This window comes from Malaclemys terrapin, chromosome 6, assembly GCF_027887155.1.
Source record: "Malaclemys terrapin pileata isolate rMalTer1 chromosome 6, rMalTer1.hap1, whole genome shotgun sequence".
In the NCBI taxonomy this organism is placed as follows: domain Eukaryota; kingdom Metazoa; phylum Chordata; order Testudines; family Emydidae; genus Malaclemys; species Malaclemys terrapin.
In genome coordinates, this window is record NC_071510.1 from 66952015 (window position 1) to 66970287 (window position 18273).

An 18273-nucleotide genomic window follows, 5' to 3' on the forward strand; every position below is an offset into this window, starting at 1 on the left:
GAGAGCTGTATTACCATCTAACCCAATACTACCACTTTAAATTCTGAGTTTTATATTTGTGCACTTTAAGGTAGAATGATCAATTTCTATAAAACTTTATTAATAAAGGTTAGAAATAAATGTTAATGAGTGCCCCCGGCAGGCTAGGGGAAGGTGCCTTTAATTGCCTCTATGCCCCAAACTGGTTGCTGCAGCCTGATGTAGAAATGGATTTCAATGAAACTGAACAATTTAACAGTTCAGATTAAAAATGTAATAATGAATGCTCATTTCTAGGGAGGCATCTCTTTTAGGCTCCTTTCAAGTTCATCTGTGATTGCAAGTTACATTTAGACTTTGATGTATGTTCCTCTTTTCTTATTCAACCAATAGGGTCATTCCAGAATATACAGTATTATAGCTTCACCTATGAGGAGGTGAATAGACAAATCGGTTGTGCAAGCCCTGTATATAAGGTCCCAGCACATCTGCATTCTTTTTTTTCTTTGCCTTCTGTTCCTGGAAGCATGAAGCATGCCTCTGTTCTCATGCCTATGTTTTTCTCTTCCCAATTCTGGAAAAAGAGGGAGGATAAGAAATGAGTGTGCCAGGAAAATAGAAAACCAGGGGAAGAGATTGGGCAGCAGAGAGTCCTTAACAGTGAGTCCTCTGCTTCCTTCCTATCCTTCTTGTAGGGTAAGGTGATAATGGCACCAGTAGCTGTGAAAGGCAAAAGCCCCCAAAAGCTTCCATCTCTAGGGGATCTTTCCCACTCTGTTCAGGGAGGGTGCCATCTTGCCTTGTTGAGACCCTGTACCATGCTAGCAACTGCCTCTATCTTAGTTCTCTGAATCAGGAAGCCTCTGTCCATAGCTCTTCTTGCTAACCTGCATGAAGGGTATTGCTAGCAACCCTCTAATAGGTCTAGCAAGAATGACAGAATTCACTTCTATGGGCTCTCTTCCCTCCTCACTGAGGAGTCAAACTGCTTGGCCACCAACAATTTCATTATTACTGCCCTTCCCGAACCTTGGAGAGATCCTCTTCTCTCTGGTACAGTGGCTGGCACTCTTACTTACAGCCTCAGGAATGGAGGCTGTTCGTAACTCTGAAATGTTTGTAATTTTGAACAAAACATTATGGTTGTTCTTTCAAAAGTTTACAACTAAACATTGACTTAATGCAGCTTTGAAACTTAACTGTGCAGAAGAAAAATGCTGCTTTTAACCATCTTAATTTAAATGAAACAGCACAGAAACAGTTTCCTTACTTTGTCATATTCTTTTTTAATTATTTTTAGTAGTATATATTTAACAGAGTACTGTACTGTATTTGCTTTGTGTGTGCATGCGTGCGTGTCTCTGCTGCTGCCTGATTGCGTATTTCCAATTCCAAATGAGTTGTGTGGTTGACTGGTCAGTTTGTAATTCTAGTGTTCATAACTCTAAGCTTCTACTGTATTTTTCTGAACCTCTAGTGATGATCCTCTTTACTCAGGGGAGTCATATGGTTTTCCTTCTGGGCATGGCTCTTCCCTGCTTTAGCCCAGGCCACCGAATCCCTGATTCTTAGCAGTAACTTTCTCCTCGCACCATCAGGTCACTTTTCAGTCCCAGTCTCAAGAGAGCATCAGATCAGTGCCAGCATCTATATTGTCTCTGGCAGGATCTCTGTACCGTCTATAGATTTTTTTGGTAGCCCCATGCAAATCTTCCCAGATTCTTCTCCCACCCAAAGGATGATGAAATGTTCCAGGGACTTCTTATGAATTATCTTTCCTTGAACCCTCACCTGACTTTGAATCCCTTGGACTCAAGTCCCTCATCTTGTTCACCCTCTCCACCCTTGGGCTTATGCCCTAAACCTAAAGGATCTTCCAAAACACTTGTGGTGAAACTCTGGCTCAGTTGAAGTCTATGGCAAAACTCCCATTGACTTCAGTGGAGCCAGGACTTCACCCTCCATTTTCAAAGGAGCTCCTTTCCCCTTTAAAAATCAAGTTGCCTGTCCATTACCCTCAACAATGTTACAAGTGGTCGTTGTTAAATAGCACCATGTGGATAGAAATGCCCTGAACTTTTTTCCCCATGATGAAGAGGTACCCATTGTCTCCTGATAAATCCGAAATTACATTTCCTGTGTGGCTCTTTCCTTTACGTCCAACTCCCCCACTCCCTCCAAACTCAGAGGCAGTCCTGAAAAACCTACTTTCCCAATATTGCAGCCATTCTTAATCTTTTGGGTTACATTGTGGCCTGTGTGTATCTTTTCCCTCTGTGCCTTTAGCCCCCACAATCCTTTTTTTTGGTCAGGTGGCTGTCTGTCTCTTCCAGTCTTTTTATTAAGAGGTTGATTTTGTTGTTGTTGGAGATAGCTCTGTATTATTCAATGGTACCTGAGAGGGGCCAGCCCCTTGTTTTGTAAGTGCTTACAGGTTCTGTTTTGAATCCTTGGAAATCTCCGTCAAGCTAATATTTTTTAAAGAGGCCTTTTAAGTTGCAGTGACATGAACGTTTCTTCCTGAGAAGGTAGCTTTTGGTTTTCCCCAAAATGCATCAGGAAGGGGAACACTGAGTTCCACATCAATGAACCTGTTGTGTTCTCCACTATTTGTTCTAATTCTGCTTTTCCCCAGGTCAGAAGACTTAACTCCCTGTATGTTAATATTGTGTCAAGAGATGTTTATCTTGTTTACTGGTGTTCAGAAAGATTTGACTGTGCTTTGTCTGTTCTGAGGGTTGTCTCAAAACACAACATTGATAGATAAGTAAATAACTGCATCTTCCTTGCCTATGAACAAGTTGAGTGTCAGCATTTTGAGCCAATCAAATGTCTCTGCTAATTGGTTCGTGACATCCTGTGCTGTGAGAGCAGCAACCTCCACTTCCAAGGTGAACAGATTTACAGTGTGGTCATCTCCACCTATGTGCATGAAGCACTATCAGATGGATCAGTTTGCATCTGTAGATACATTCTCTGTTCGCAGGGCTCTCCAAGCAAGATAAGTTCTCATCCGCAGGGTACTGCTTAGTCCATCTACTGTCTTTGACTATCTCTAGCAGTAGGATGGGAGAAGGCGGATGTACCATTGGGGGAAAACTTGCTTGCTGATAACTCCTTTTGTCTTAATCTTCTCTTCTCCCAATCTGCCATCCTTCCTTATCCTTGTGAGAAGCACCAGCTTGTTCTTTTAGCATGTTCTCTTACTTCTCTACTTATTCACTTATTTGTTGCTCTGGAAGAAAGTCTGCAAACTGGGGCTTAAATAGAGGGCTCAATTGATTCCTTTGGTGCCTTGCTTCCTGGTAGGTGGAGTCATGATACTTTGAATTTTTACTGTTGTTATTGGTAGGATGAGAGAAGAGAGGATTATGACAGAAGGAATTGCCCAAGCATATTTTTTTCTTTTTTCCCTAATGATAACATGAAACTGACAAATTTGGAGAGATTCATAGATTATAAATCCAGAAGGGACCATTGTGATCATCTAGTCTGACCGCCTGTATAACAAAGGCCATAGGATTTCCCTGAATTAATTCCCTTTTGAATGAGAGCATCTCTTTAGAAAAACATCCAATCTTGATTTAAAAATTGGCAATGATGGAGAATTCCTCACAACCTTTGATAAATTGTTCCAATGATTACTTACCCTCACTGTTAATTTTGTTCCTTCTTGCTAATCTGAATTTGTCTGGCATCTGGCCATTGGATTTTGTTAGACTTTTGTCTGCTAGATTGAAGAGCCCTTTATTATCAAAACTTCGTTCCCTGTGTAGGTACTTCTAGACTGATCAAATCAACTCTTAACACTCTCTTTCTTAAGCTAAACATATTGAGCTCCTTGAGTCTTTCACTGTATGTTTTCCAATCCTGTAATTATTTTCATGATTGATTATGAACTCTCCAATTAATCACATCCTTCTTGAATTGTGGATACTGGAACTAGACACAGTATTCAAAGAGGTTGCACCAGTGCCAAATACAGAGTATTCCTGCTATGCTCGAGGTTCCTTCACATACAGGAAACTCATGTTCAGCTCATTATCCACCATAACCTCCAAATCTTTTTCAGAGTCACTTTTTCCTCATAGTAGTCCCCCACCTGTAAGTATGGCCTACGTTCTTTGTCTCTAGATGACATTCAAATATCCCTAATTATGCAAAGATACTGACAGTGTTGGTGGTGGCAGTATGACACCCAAAAACTCTGAATAATCAGGAGAGGAATCTAACTGGGCCCTGAAGTATGCATCTAGGGATGACAGAAAGGCCAAAGGCTACTTTTCCCAAACTTGCTGGCTGAGTGGCACAAGAGCTCTGGTATGCAGAGCTTAGCTTTAGACTGAGGTTTCAGACGAATCTCTCGGGCTTTAGTTGGCATTCTCATAACTGAAACTCTGTTAATTGGGGCTCGGATTACTGAGGTTTGACCGTATTCAGAATTGTATAATATAATTGCTCATACATTTTCAAGGTAATTTTTCTACATTCCTCAGACAGACCCTCAGATATGAACTACAAAATGACAGCAACTAATTCATTTGTTAAAATCTCTTTGGTGACAGTCATTGTAATGTTGAGTCCGTTTACTAAAAATTCTTCTAAAAAAACACTACCATGTTTATTACCGAGAAGACAATACTTTCCCCAAGTGCTCTTTAATCTAACTTTAAATTATCTAAATATTTTCAGTGCTATTATATAATAAGGGATTGACCATAAACCTCTCTGATTAAGTGGATCAATCGCTTGCACTGAAACAATTACCTTATCCTTTTAGACAAAATGGCAGAGTAAATCTCATCTTTAATTATGCTTTTGTAATTTGACATGCTTTAGCAATGTGGTAACCAAATTTTGTTTCTGAACTCATTTTTAGTAGTACATATATAGTAATCTCCATTTACAATAGTACTACTGCTTTTGTCTCTATTCGTAAGATGGGTACACAGAAATAGGAACAGTTTTCTTACCTCTTGCCTTATAATATGCAAGTAGTTGTCATAACTTTAAACATTTTCATTTCTTGTGTTGTAAAGCAGCCTACTCCCCTTTTGCAATAAAAGCTGGTAAAACCATTTCCCCAAAATTTCTCCTCTGGCATATTTATACATTGTATAAATGTATTTATTCTAAAGCTCACAGTAGTGAATTCTGTAGGGAAAATTGTGTGGATTTTCATTGTTATAGTTTTATGTACTTAGATTTGTTGTAAATATACAATTTTAAAAATATGTGTTTGTGTATAGCTATTGTGAGATGCTTAAAGTAGTTTTACCAAATCCAACCATGTCATTGCCTGAATGGTAGCTGATAAATACCATGTTAGCACTTGTTGTTATCATCAGTTACCATTTGACTAACTATTATTTGGCTGATGTGAATGTTATGACAGTAAAGTCTTTAGCATTAAATGTGGGAATCACTGGTCTTAAGGACTATTGCTATTATAAATCATTTTCAGAAGTTGTTAATAACAACATTTGAAGATTAACAGCAGTAGCATGGCTGAAGTTAGTATACTGAAAGGTATTTGTACAAGACAGATGTCAAATTATATTTTCAATCTATAATCCTAAAATATTAATTTATACTAATTCTTCTTTTTCTTACTGAATAGATTAGTGGAAGCCATTGAAATATTTTGAAAGAAATATGGTCTAGAGCAGTGGTTCTCAACCTTTCCAGACTACTGTATCTCTTTCCAGAGTCTGATTTGTCTTGTGTACCCCAAGTTTCACCTCACTTAAAAACTACTTGCTTACAAAATCAGACACAAAAATATAGAAGTGTCACAGCTGTTACTGAAAAATGGCTGACTTTCTCATTTTTACCATACAATTATAAAATAAATTGATTGGAGTATAAATATTGTACTTGGATTTCAGTGTGATACTTGAGCCTGTTTTTCACTTGAGTCTTGTCTGATGCCGGAGCCCTGAATGAGAGGGCTGAAGCCCGAGCTTTGCTGCCTGGTGCTGAAGCATGTAATTTAGCTTTGCGGGGGCCCCTTTTGGTGTGGGGCCCCAGAGAGTTGCCCTCCTTGCTACCCCCTAATGCCAGCCCTGCACTTGCAACACCCCTAAACTCACCTTGCAACATCCCTGGGAGTCAAATCCCCCAGATTGAGAAACACTTTTCTAGATGAATTGATGTACCCCCTGGAAGACCTCTGTGTACACATATCCCTGGTTGAGAACCACTGGTCCAGAGTTTAGAGAAGAGGGTAAGGAGCCATTGGTAATCCAAATTTGTATAATAAGTATCGATTACACAGACTTGTGGGTGCACTTAAGTCTTTAAGATAAAAGAAAACTGCAAGAAGATAACTTTGGTATCTCAGACACCAGTGTGCTGGCAATTCTTGGAAAAGATTGATTTCTTATCTTAAAATTAGATTCATTTTGGGAGTGTGTCTTTACACTGGATTAAATATTGTAGAACTAAAAACAGCCATGCAGCTGGGGATGCAGAAGTATCATGTCATGGGACAGGACTATGATAATCCCACTCTCTTATTCCGTTGTGACAGCCTCTGTGATATTGAGATGCCTCCAGGGCTCATTATCAGAAAGATAGACAAATTGGAGGCATTTTAGGAAAGAGATATGGAAATAGTTAAGTGGCTGGTAGGTTTTATTTAAGATTAAAATATATGTATTTTTAGGTTAGCTAAATGATGATTACACAGGAAATAAATTCACAGGCACTTGAAAGGTTTAAATACCAAGGATAGACATTAATTTTTTTATACTTATATATCCAGGTTAGAAGAGAACCAAGAAAGAGGAAGATTGGCCAGGCTGGACCAAGTTGAGCTCTCCAACCTTCTGAGTTTCCCCCCTCAAAGGCACCTTTGTAGCTCAAAGTCTGCAGTGCAATGGGGAAAATTAAGGCCTCCAATCCTGATGATGATGCATGATATGAGGGCTGTTTCAGTTGCAGATATGGAATTTGCTTTCATTTCCTTAACTTTTTATTACACACAAAGTGTGTGTTTTCAAAATGTTATGGTTTGGTTTTAACAGTAGCTTATATAACCTTTTTATAAGTGTATGAAGAAAAATAAAAGGAAAATGTTAGATTAATTATCAGAAAAAAGGTTTCTATTGGTTTGTGGAATAGCCTTCCTAATAAGAGGCAAAGAAAGCACTGGAAAGAATACTCTAAGGGGATAGTCATGCTGACAAGTGGTCATTGAGATGACAGAATAGGTTTTTTTCCACTTCAAATTTCTATGAAAAGCATACTCTTGTACTTTCTTTTAGAAAATTATGACATTTCAATCAACCAGTGAGGGTCAATGGGTGGATGGGTGATTTGTTAATCAGTTATTTTCAGTGTTTTTTGTTGAAATTTAAGTAGCTTGTTATTTTTCATTTTTGTTTAGAATTATCACCTTTGCTTCAGAGCTCATCTTTTTTGCAGACTTGAAACTTGAATAGAATACCAAATGGACTAATATTTAGTGAATTTAATTCAGAATATCCAAAATATTGAATTTGAATAAAATAATGCAGAACTGCAATAATAGAAAGTAGTCCAATAAATTAAAGGAAAATGGTTAAGCCAGGCCTAACTTATCATAGATCATTTTAATAGGTGCAAAATATCTGTGCCATTAGTTCCAGGCCAATGTCTTTCCCATTCACAACGCTTTAGTGCATAACTTATAAATCTCTGCTCATCAGCTTATATGACTATTTCAAAGCAAGACTAGCATTGAGCATGGCAGAATGAGCGAAAGTCAGTGAAGGTCGAAAAGGCAATCAAATTATTACAGATTCCTCAATGAGCACTAACGTACTTTTGTAATGTGATTAGTTGTGAATTTCTGTGCCCTTGTTGACAAGGGGTCATTTTTAATAGAACTATAGTATAGTATATATGGTGATTTGCTTTGAGTTGCACTGACTAACCTATGTGCACTGTGTGTAATTACACTGCTCTACAATTTTTGAGAAGTCATCTCCTTCAGAGATAAAAAGTGCTATTTATTATGTATTTTGATGTGCTGAATTCAAATATGACAATTAAAACAACTAATTGGCTACTGTTTCTAAGATATTTAAGTTTTTACATTTTGTGTCTAGATAGTAGATTTTTAATCATAAATTGTAAACCTAGGTCTTTTCATGTGTTTATGGTTGCTTTACATGATAATATTTCACCTGTCCTGTTTATGTAACACTTTAAAAATCAGCAAAAGGGTTATATAAATAAAATTTATTATGAAACAAAAGGCAAAAAACTATTATGTACAGAGTTTAGTCCTATTCAGCGTCTACTCGGCGCTTCTTGGCTTGTCTCTTGTATTCATTAAATGGAGCATCTCTTGTCACTGTCCAGCAATAGTCTGCAAGCATTGATGGGCTCCATTTGCCCTGATAGCGTTTCTCCATTGTTGCAATGTCCTGGTGAAATCGCTCACCATGCTCGTCGCTCACTACTCCGCAGTTGGGTGGAAAAAATCTAGATGAGAGTGCAAAAAATGTATCTTTAGTGACATGTTGCAACGAAGGCTTTTGTATGCCTTGAGGAGGTTTTCCACCAACAACCTGTAGTTGTCTGCCTTGTTGTTTCCGAGAAAATTTATTGCCACTAACTGGAAGACTTTCCATGCCGTCTTTTCCTTGCCACGCAGTGCATGGTCAAATGCATCATCTCAAAGAAGTTCACGAATCTGAGGACCAACAAAGACACCTTCCTTTATCTTAGCTTCACTTAACCTTGGAAATTTTCCACGGAGGTACTTGAAAGCTGCTTGTGTTTTGTCAATGGCCTTGACAAAGTTCTTCATCAGACCCAGCTTGATGTGTAAGGGTGGTAACAAAATCTTCCTTGATTCAACAAGTGGTGGAGGCTGAACACTTTTCCTCCCAGGCTCCAATGACTGTCGGAGTGGCCAATCTTTCTTGATGTAGTGGGAAACTCTTGCACAACTATCCTGTTCTCAGAGAAAACAGCATTACTTTGTGTATCCAGTCTGCAGACCAAGCAAGAGAGCAACAACCTTCAAATCGCCACAAAGCTGCCACTGATGTTGGTCATAGTTTATGCACCACAAAAGTTATTTCATGTTGTCATAGGTTTCCTTCATATGGACTGCATGACCAACTGGAATTGATGGCCATTGCCATTATGCAGTAAAACAGCTTTAAGACTCGTCTTCGATGAATGGATGAACAGTCTCCACTCATCTGGATCGTGAACGATGTTGAGGGCTGCCATCACGCCATCGATGTTGTTGCAGGCTACAAGATCACCTTCCATGAAGAAGAATGGGACAAGATCCTTTTGACGGTCACGGAACATGGAAACCCTAACATCACCTGCCAGGAGATTCCACTGCTGTAGACTGGAGCCCAACAGCTCTGCCTTACTCTTGGGTAGTTCCAAATCCCTGACAAGGTCATTCAGTTCACCTTGTGTTATGAGGTGTGGTTCAGAGGAGGAGGATGGGAGAAAATATGGGTCCTGTGATATTGATGGTTCAGGACCAGAAGTTTCATCCTCTTCCTTGTCTGACTCAAGTGAGAATGATTCTGGTTCATCAGGAACCGTCAGTCCTTCTCCGTGGGGTACTGGGCGTATAGCTGATGGAATGTTTGGATAATGCACAGTCCACTTTTACTTCTTTGACAGCCCTTTCCCAACTGGAGGCACCATGCAGAAGTAACAATTGCTGGTATGATCTGTTGGCTCTCTCCAAATCATTGGGACTGCAAAAGGCATAGATTTCCTTTTCCTGTTCAACCACTGGCGAAGATTTGTTGCACAAGTGTTGCAGCATATGTGTGGGGCCCACCTCTTGTCCTGATCTCCAATTCTGCAGCCAAAAGAAAGGTGATAGGTTTTCTTAACCATAGTGGTTATACTGCGCTTTTGTGATGCAAAAGTCACTTCACCACAAACATAGCAGAAGTTGTCTGCACTGTTCAGACAAGTATGAGGCATCTCTGCTCACTTTGGCTAAACAAAAATGTGTCCCTTTGCAAAATCAAACACTGACAAATAAAAGAGCATGACACTGTATGATTTCTAGAGCTGATATAGGGCAATTTGTTCAGCAGAGTGATGTAAGCTTCGTTATGATTGCATCATCCATGACTTCTAGGAATAACAGGATGCAAATCATATCATGTATAATGCAATACCAGCTTCAGATTGCATCATTCATTGTTTTGCCTGAAAAGCAAGTAGTGTCCAAACCCAATCATAGATTTATTCATAGATCCAGTCAAAGATGTATTTTAGTCATTTCTGGTTTAAATTGAAATCCCTTCCCTTTATAACTCACTTATCCTCCACCATTCCTAAGTCAAAGGTCGTATATACTGACCCAATAGCATAACTTGAAAACTAGAGCCAATCAACAATTTTAAGCATCATTTTCGTTCTCAGTGACCCAGAATTAGTAAAGTTTCACTACATTTATTTCAGAAGCATTTTGGCTGTAGTGCAGTGTTACATGCAAAGAAAGAAAAAGAAAAGAAAGTTATTTAGGTTGCAAAGTCAAGCACTCAGAAATTAGGAAATCCCAAATTTACAGTTGCCTCTGCAAACTTAATTCTGACTCTTTGTGCTTCCATACTGTGGACTGAATGATGCCGGGGTTCATTAAAAACAAATTATGTAAGTAATAAGCAACAGAGAGTCCTGTGGCACCTTTAAGACTAACAGATGTATTGGAGCATAAGCTTTCGTGGGTGAATGCCCACTTCATCAGATGCATGCATGGGTGCCACACGACTCTCTGTTGCTTTTTACAGATCCAGACTAACACGGCTACCCCTCTGATACTTGACATGTAAGTAATGATTATCATAATGCACACATACAAAGGCACAGAATTAAGATTGTACAGTCACTAAATCTGACATTTCCTAATTTTCAAGCTTGATTTTGCAACCTAAATAAAGTTTAACACAAACTTTTTGTAATTTCTTAGTTGCTTTTTTAAAGGAAATGAAAGCAAATTCCATTATCTGCAACTGTAAACAGCCTTCATATATTGCATCATCATCAGGATTGGAGCCCTAAACTTTCACCATTACAATGCAGACTGTTATTACTTGAGCTATAGAACTAACTATGTTAGCTGGGTATAGAGGGTGCCTTTGGGGGGAAATCAGAAAGTTGGAGAACCCAACTTGGTCCAGATGATTAGTTTTCCTCTTTCTCTCTGATCTCTTCTTACCTGTATGAAAGTTTTAAACACCAAAGATAGGCAGGTATAATTTAGTGTGGTATAAGGATTAAGGATGGGGATTTCCCAGTTTTTCCCAGTACAGCTGCTGCTGCTTTGGCAGCAGCATGGATTTGACCTAGAATTTTCATGTTCTGTTATTATTTTGCCAGTGTTTTCCTTAAGCTCATTTGTGAAAGAAAGTAAATGGCGATTTTGACACTTGGAATTTCATGGGACAAAGAAAGGGAATTTCTGTAATCTGAGGGCGTTCTCTTTTCTAAATATCAAAGGTCTTGTAGCAGTGGAGATGGGGAAGCTTCTTGAATAAAAGACTGTAAAAGGTTTTTACAATGTAAAGTGCAGCCCGAATATATTATCAGCTCCTTCTCTAGAATATTATAATTCTCTCTCTCATTCTCACTGAAATCTTACACTTGTTATATATGTATGTTGTGAGTTCTTATATATCTATCTCTGTCTATATCCACAAAATACTATGAAAGAACATTAAGGGTACAAAGTTAAGCACTCAAAGTTTAGAAAATGCTAGCATTAAGCTTGTCTGAGCAATCTTAATTTGACCTTGTGCATATGTATTTTGATACAGTTTTTAATTACATGATCACATACTATTTTTTCCACATCTCAGGGTGAATTAGGGATGTGTAGTGGACCTTTGGTTCATTTTTTGCAGAACTTGGAAGGTGTGTAGCGAATGAGGCAAGAAGCATGGTCTTGTGGTAAAGGTAGTGTTTTTTTTTTTTTTTTTTTTTTAAGATGCATATACCTCCACTTGAATAACCCTCGAAATTTTTGAAACACTTCACTCCAGATGAAAACGTATTTTCTGTAGGCATGACTCTTTGCAAGGAGAAGTAATGTCCAAGTTAGGCTTGGTGAATGGGATACTGTTATCAACAATTCTGGCTGGATGCAATGCTAAAGTATTTGGCCACAAGGGTATTTTTTGTTTATCTGAAAAAGAACCCTCCCAATCCATCTCTTCCCCCTCCCAAAATATCAAATCAAAACAGCCACCCTAAATACATCTAACACTAAATATCTGTCCAGACACTGAAGGACTATATCCATTTTTCCAAGCCCTTAATGGTCTTGTTAATTGTTTAAAAAAATTGAGCCATTGTCCCTTTAATCATGTCCCAGCTGATTTCCATTTTTTTATCACAGCCAAGGAAGAGAGCAACCATGTGTTAGAATTTCTCATGTTTAGAATGTCTGGTGACATCTGTTGCATACTCACTGGACACTGCAACATTAAAATATCCATTTGCCGTGTATAGCATTTGGGCTGAAAAAATTCAGGAACTCCTGGTACAAGTATGGTGACGAATGTTAACTAGGAGATTACAGTGCCGACGAAAGAAATTTTATAATTTTCCCTTGCAAATTCAAACTAGCCTCCACAGTGGAATTTCTGCTGACTGGCAGTGAAGGAGGCTATCTATTATTGAACTGAATCCAAAGTTGTTAAACTGTTTCAGTGCAGTACTGTTTTTTGTAAGTCAGTATTTAAGAGCACTGTTAGCAATACCCTATCTAAAATTTAATCAATTCATGCATAATGTAAATAATTTCTGAGACCGGAAAACACATGACTTGCATACTGTAGAAAAGGAGTGAGAGACAATATTTGATTGAGTGAAATTATATAGGATATTGAAAAGGTTCACTCAATTAATAACCTGTTTTACCAGGAAAATATCTTTTGTGCAAAGATTACTTGGTATGTTTTGTTGTGTACATTCATGTATTCAAATGTTTTGTTGTGTACATTCATGTATTAGCAGGAAAGCATTGTAAAGTTTAGTAATTTTATTATTTGCAAACAAGTCAAATATTTTACATGTATGTGGAGGTAATATTAATGTGAGAAACTGCGGAGCCTTATCATAAATCTATGATATTTGACCATCTAACCCGCTATTTGCCCACTAATGCACTCCCACTCCATATCAGCAGGGAGGAGGGAATGTTAGGTCAGACTAAAAGGAATGATGCTCATACTCCAAGATGAGGTGGAGGAGGGAGCGCCAGAGCTAGCCTCTCCTCCAATATCAGTGCATGGAGGAATGAGCATTGGGTGTGTCGGGGGAGGGAGAGAGAGGGAAGAGAGATGATTTCTTTGCCTTCCATTGGCTGGGTAAAGGGGGGAGTAGAGCAGTCAATTGGCTATCATTCTCCTCTCCCCTTCTCCCCCCCCCATTTTAAATGTCCCCAGGCTTTCAGTCGCACTCTTATGCTCTTTGTCTACCCCAGTAACCCATCAGTAGAGTGAACGTAGGTCCCATAACATAGTCCCAGTGACTGGATCCTTGGGGAGCCCTCCAGTGCTGCTTTTGTTGCTGCCCTGGTCTGGAAGGAATGTGTGCAAAGTTCTCAAATTAATAAAGTTGCAGACTGCCACTAAAATCCATCTGTAACAGTGTAGATGGCCCCTCAAATGAAATTGGACCCAGATCTCCAGTTCCAGTCCAGATGTGCTATAGTTTGGTATAATGAGTATGGGTAGGGCTGTCCCTGGGAATTATAAATGAAAGTCCAGAACCCAGAGAAGGGAGAGTTCAGATCCCAGCGTCCAGAGATGGGGAGTGTGTTCAAAATCCAGAGTGAGATGGGAGAGTCCTGAGAATAGAGAGAGCTCAGAAGAAGAGTAGAACTGGGCTAAGAGCTTCAGAGAGGGGTTGCTCCTGAAGAAGGGAGCAGAGAGAATTCCCTAGTTGGGCACTGGGGCCACATCAGGCTGGTGAAAGCAGAAGGCAGCTAAGGATCAGCTACAAACCTTCTCCAGGCCAGAGAACCACGGGCAGAGAGGGCTGGTGAGGGATGAAGGCTGAGAGCATCAGCAGGAGATGCCTGCTGGCTCTCTAAGCCAGAGAGTTGAAGCAGGAGGGCCAGAAAGGGCTGAAGGCAGGGGAATGAATAATGGAGGAATGAGCCCACTGATCTCGTCAGGCAAGAATTGGAACTATGCCAGGAAAGGAAACAAGGCACAGTAGCACCCAAGTTGGAGGGGCCTGGGTCAGGCACGGTGAGGGACACTGGAGCATGGTGAGGTGGGGTGTTGGTGGACTGTTGGACTGGAGAATTTTGGACTATGGTTGTGGGATTTTTTGGTAATAAATTAAACACATGAAAGTCTGTTTTCTATGTGGAAAGCTATGGTGTGGAGTTACTGGGGTCGCTGTCAAGAAAGGGGAAACTGAGGCAGGCTTACTGCTCATGCCACAGACCCCATTGGAGGGCTTCTGAAGTGGGACTGCTTTTTCACACCATCACTGTCTGTCTTGGACTCATTCCTGCATGTCTTGATCCATCTCCTCCAGAATTTATTTTAACTTTTCAAGCTCCTTAAAAGCTTACAAAAATGCTATTGTATTTCCCACATTGTTCTACTTTTCTGTCTACTCCAAAATGTGGAATTTCCCTCCAGAATTATCATTGTCTAAGGTCAATAACAGCTTTTCTACACATAGAAATGTCATGAATCTAAATTTGTCTCATGATCCAAGAAACCTAAAATCAGTCCCATCTTTCTGTGGGGACCTGTAGTAGGTCCTAGCCGGGGCTCGACCCTTCCGGACAGGAGGGGAGCCACACCGACTCACTACTGTGGGAACAAGTAGTCAGTTAGTCCCGGAACTCCGGCTCTTTAGTGCAGAGTCGGAGCAACCACAGTTAAAGTTCAGGCCCTTCACTGCAGGGGCTGAGCGAGCAAAGAGTTCAAAGCCCAGGCCCTGGATCAGGGCGGGGCAAACACAGTTAGCTCAGGCCCTTGTTTGCAGGGGCTGAGCGAGCAAAGAGTTCAAAGCCCAGGCCCTGGATCAGGGCGGGGCAAACACAGTTAGGCTCAGGCCCTTGGTTGCAGGGGCTGAGCGAGCAGACAGTTCAGAGCCCAGGCCCTGGATCAGGGCGGGGCAAACACAGTTAGCTCAGGCCCTTGTTTGCAGGGAGCTGAGCGAGCAAATAGTTCAAAGCCCGGGCCCTGGATCAGGGCGGGGCAAACACAGTTAGCTCAGGCCCTTGGTGCAGGGGTTGAGCGAGCAAATAGTTCCAAGCCCAGGCCCTGGATCAGGGCGGGGCAAACACTGTTAGGCTCAGGCCCTTGTTGCAGGGGCTGAGCGAGCAATTAGTTCAAATCCCGGGCCCTGGATCAGGGCGGGGCAAACACAGTTAGCTCAGGCCCTTGTTGCAGGGGCTGAGCGAGCAATTAGTTCAAATAAGATATGCCTAGGCTTCTGTAGCCGAGCGTTGGGTGAGGGGGAAGCCTGCCACCCGTGCGGCGGGTGGCAGGGGGGAACGCAGGCCCACCCACTCCACTGCATTCCAGCCCGGGGCCCTAACAGCGGTTGCTGCCGCTGCTGGTCAGTGGGGTATCCAGACCGCAACACACTGACATAGGCTCACACTCAGTTGCAGCCGGACCGGGGTCGGCTATCCCCGGGCTACTTCCGTGATCCCCCTCCCAGCCTACCTCGTTCGTTACGCCGGGGTCGGGCCAGTCCATCTCCATGGGCTCCTCTCTGCCCGGGCTCGGTGGCAAGTCTGGTAGCTCTGCCGGGAAGTCCGGCCAATGGTCCTCAGGCGGCTCCTCTGGATAGCAGCAGGGGCGAAGGGGTTCGGGTCCAGTCTCACCCTCAGGGTTAGTGGGGTCCGGTTCCCAGGGGTTCTCCCAGTGGCGGGCGTGAACGGGCTCCGGCGGCTCCTCCTCGTAGCGGGCCCGGGGTAGCTCAGGCCAGCCAGGGTCCAAGCCCCGGTCTTCGACGGTCTCCTGGCCAGGAGCTACCGGCCGCACGTCTGCTCCCTGTGGTGGCTGAGACCCAACTGAGCTCTGGCGGCCGGCCTTTATACTTCCTGTCCCGCCCCTTGACTTCCGGGGGGCGGGGACAGGTGGTGGTGGTCCCACCCACTCTGGTGCCGGCACGTGGGCTCCCTCTTCTGGACAGGAGGGGAGCCACACCGACTCACTACAGGACCCAGCAGCATTCTTTTCTAAGGTGCTTATCAGCAAAGAGTACATGTGTGTGTGCACAACATTTAGTTGTATTAAGAGCATTATATGCATACTATGCATGAAAAGGAAAATGTACCTAAGTGAACATTCATGTTCACATATCAGAAGTTAACCTTTGCTCTTGATAACATTCATTTTAACTTTTTTCATATTATAGTGATTATAAAAATAAATTTTAAATATATTATTTTAATTCTCATAACCTTGAATATATTTTAGTTGATTTGTTTGTTGTTCAGCACTGTTTTGAATGCACAGTTTTGAATGATTAACACATGAGCAACATTTCATGAGGAGCAAAAACATCCTGTGAATGGGAGGTAACAAAATAGTACTGAAAAGAAGATCAATCAAAAGAAGGTGAAAAGAAAAAGGGGCGGGGAGTTTGAGCTCTCTTTAAAGTAATGTTACAGACTAGAAATAGTGTCATAATGCTCAGTGTTTCAAGAGAAAAACTTGAACATAATAGAATATATTTGAAAAATAATTTATTTGATCAGAATTAGAACATGTACTGTAAAGCTGTATATAAAGTTGTAATACTGTATACAGAATCATTCTTCCTACTATTGCAGATAAATATTATAATGTAAAACAAAGTATCCTCATACAGGGCTGGCTCCAGCGTTTTGGCTGCCCCAAGTGGCCAAAAAAAAAAAAAAATCTGCTGCCGCGTCATTCTTCAGCGGCAATTTGGCGGCAGGTCCTTCCCTCTCCGTTGGCCGCCCAAGCACTTGCTTGCTGCGCTGGTGCCTGGAGCCAGCCCTGTCCTCATACTTTCAAGGGACAGGAAACAAGATGTATCTTAGGCTACATCTACACTACAGGGGGGAGTCGATTTAAGATACGCAAATTCAGCTACGTGAATAGCTGCCGACTTACCCCGCTGTGAGGACCGCGGCAAAATCGACCTCCGCGGCTTCCTGTCGACGGCGCTTACTCCCACCTCCGCTGGTGGAGTAAGAGCGTCGATTAGGGGATCGATTGTCTCGTCCCGACGGGACGCGGTAAATCGATCCCCGAGAGGTCGATTTCTACCCGCCGATTCAGGCGGGTAGTGTAGACCTAGCCTAAATGTATGATTTACTGCACTTAGAATCAGGTAACTTTTGTAGTACTGTAACTTTTTCAGCATATATACGTCACTGAAGTGATAGTCCCATTGAGATCAATGGCAAAGCTATCTTTGACTTTAGGGCAGCAGGTTTTTGTGTCCTTTTCTATCTTTAACTGCGCATATAACTTTATATATGATGAACATCCTTTTGATTCAACCTCAGGAAAGTGGAAAATGAGAAGGGAAAAAATGATGAAGGGGTTTCAAGACAATAAAAGTATAGATTTGATTTGTTTATGGTACGTTGTATATTCTCTGCTTTAAACAAATCTTTCAGAGAAAATACAAAACAAAACAACACAAACTAAAATAATCCCCACAAGTGGCAACAATGCCCATTTTGCATTTATTAATATAACCCTTAGCTTAAATATGCTTCAGGCACATATTACATTTGAAGATGAGATTAATATTGCATCAGATGAATGTTGATGCCAGTGGCTTCATTTCTTTTAAATGTTTTTATATTATGCTTTTAATGTACTGTACTTAAGGATGGTGAGTTTTCAATGTCTGCTTAAAATAGATAAGAAAGATATAAGGTGAGATTCTTAACAAGTAAAGCCAGTGTGAAATAGGTATTTGTAGTGAAGAATAGAAAATCTAGTAAAAATATTTAATTTTCTCTTGTCTGGATAGTAAAAATGAATTCCAAACTGTGATGGAGAAAATTGGGTTTGGTTGATTTAAGCCATGCCTTAATAAACCATTGGGAGAAATACAGTAATATGGAAAAATATAAAGGAATTGAAAATTTAAGAAGACTAACAGTTTAAGGAAAGGAGTTCAGACTATTGTCCTTCCAATGAGAGAACATTTTTGTGCAGAAAGTCTAATATTATTTAAGCATCAAATTTAGTGCAGCACATTTTTCATGTTACATTTTACTAAGTTTTGTTGCAGATATAGACTTAATTATAAAGCTATAGATAGATAAATATAGACATAGAAAAA

The 18273-nt window shown here is 40.8% G+C and overlaps 1 protein-coding gene across 3 annotated transcripts in view; it reads left to right on the forward strand.

Annotated features, from left to right (window-relative positions):
• The window catches only part of FBXL17 (F-box and leucine rich repeat protein 17), a 480497-nt gene that overhangs the window by 131844 nt on the left and 330380 nt on the right, over window positions 1-18273 (forward strand). The window lies entirely within an intron of this gene.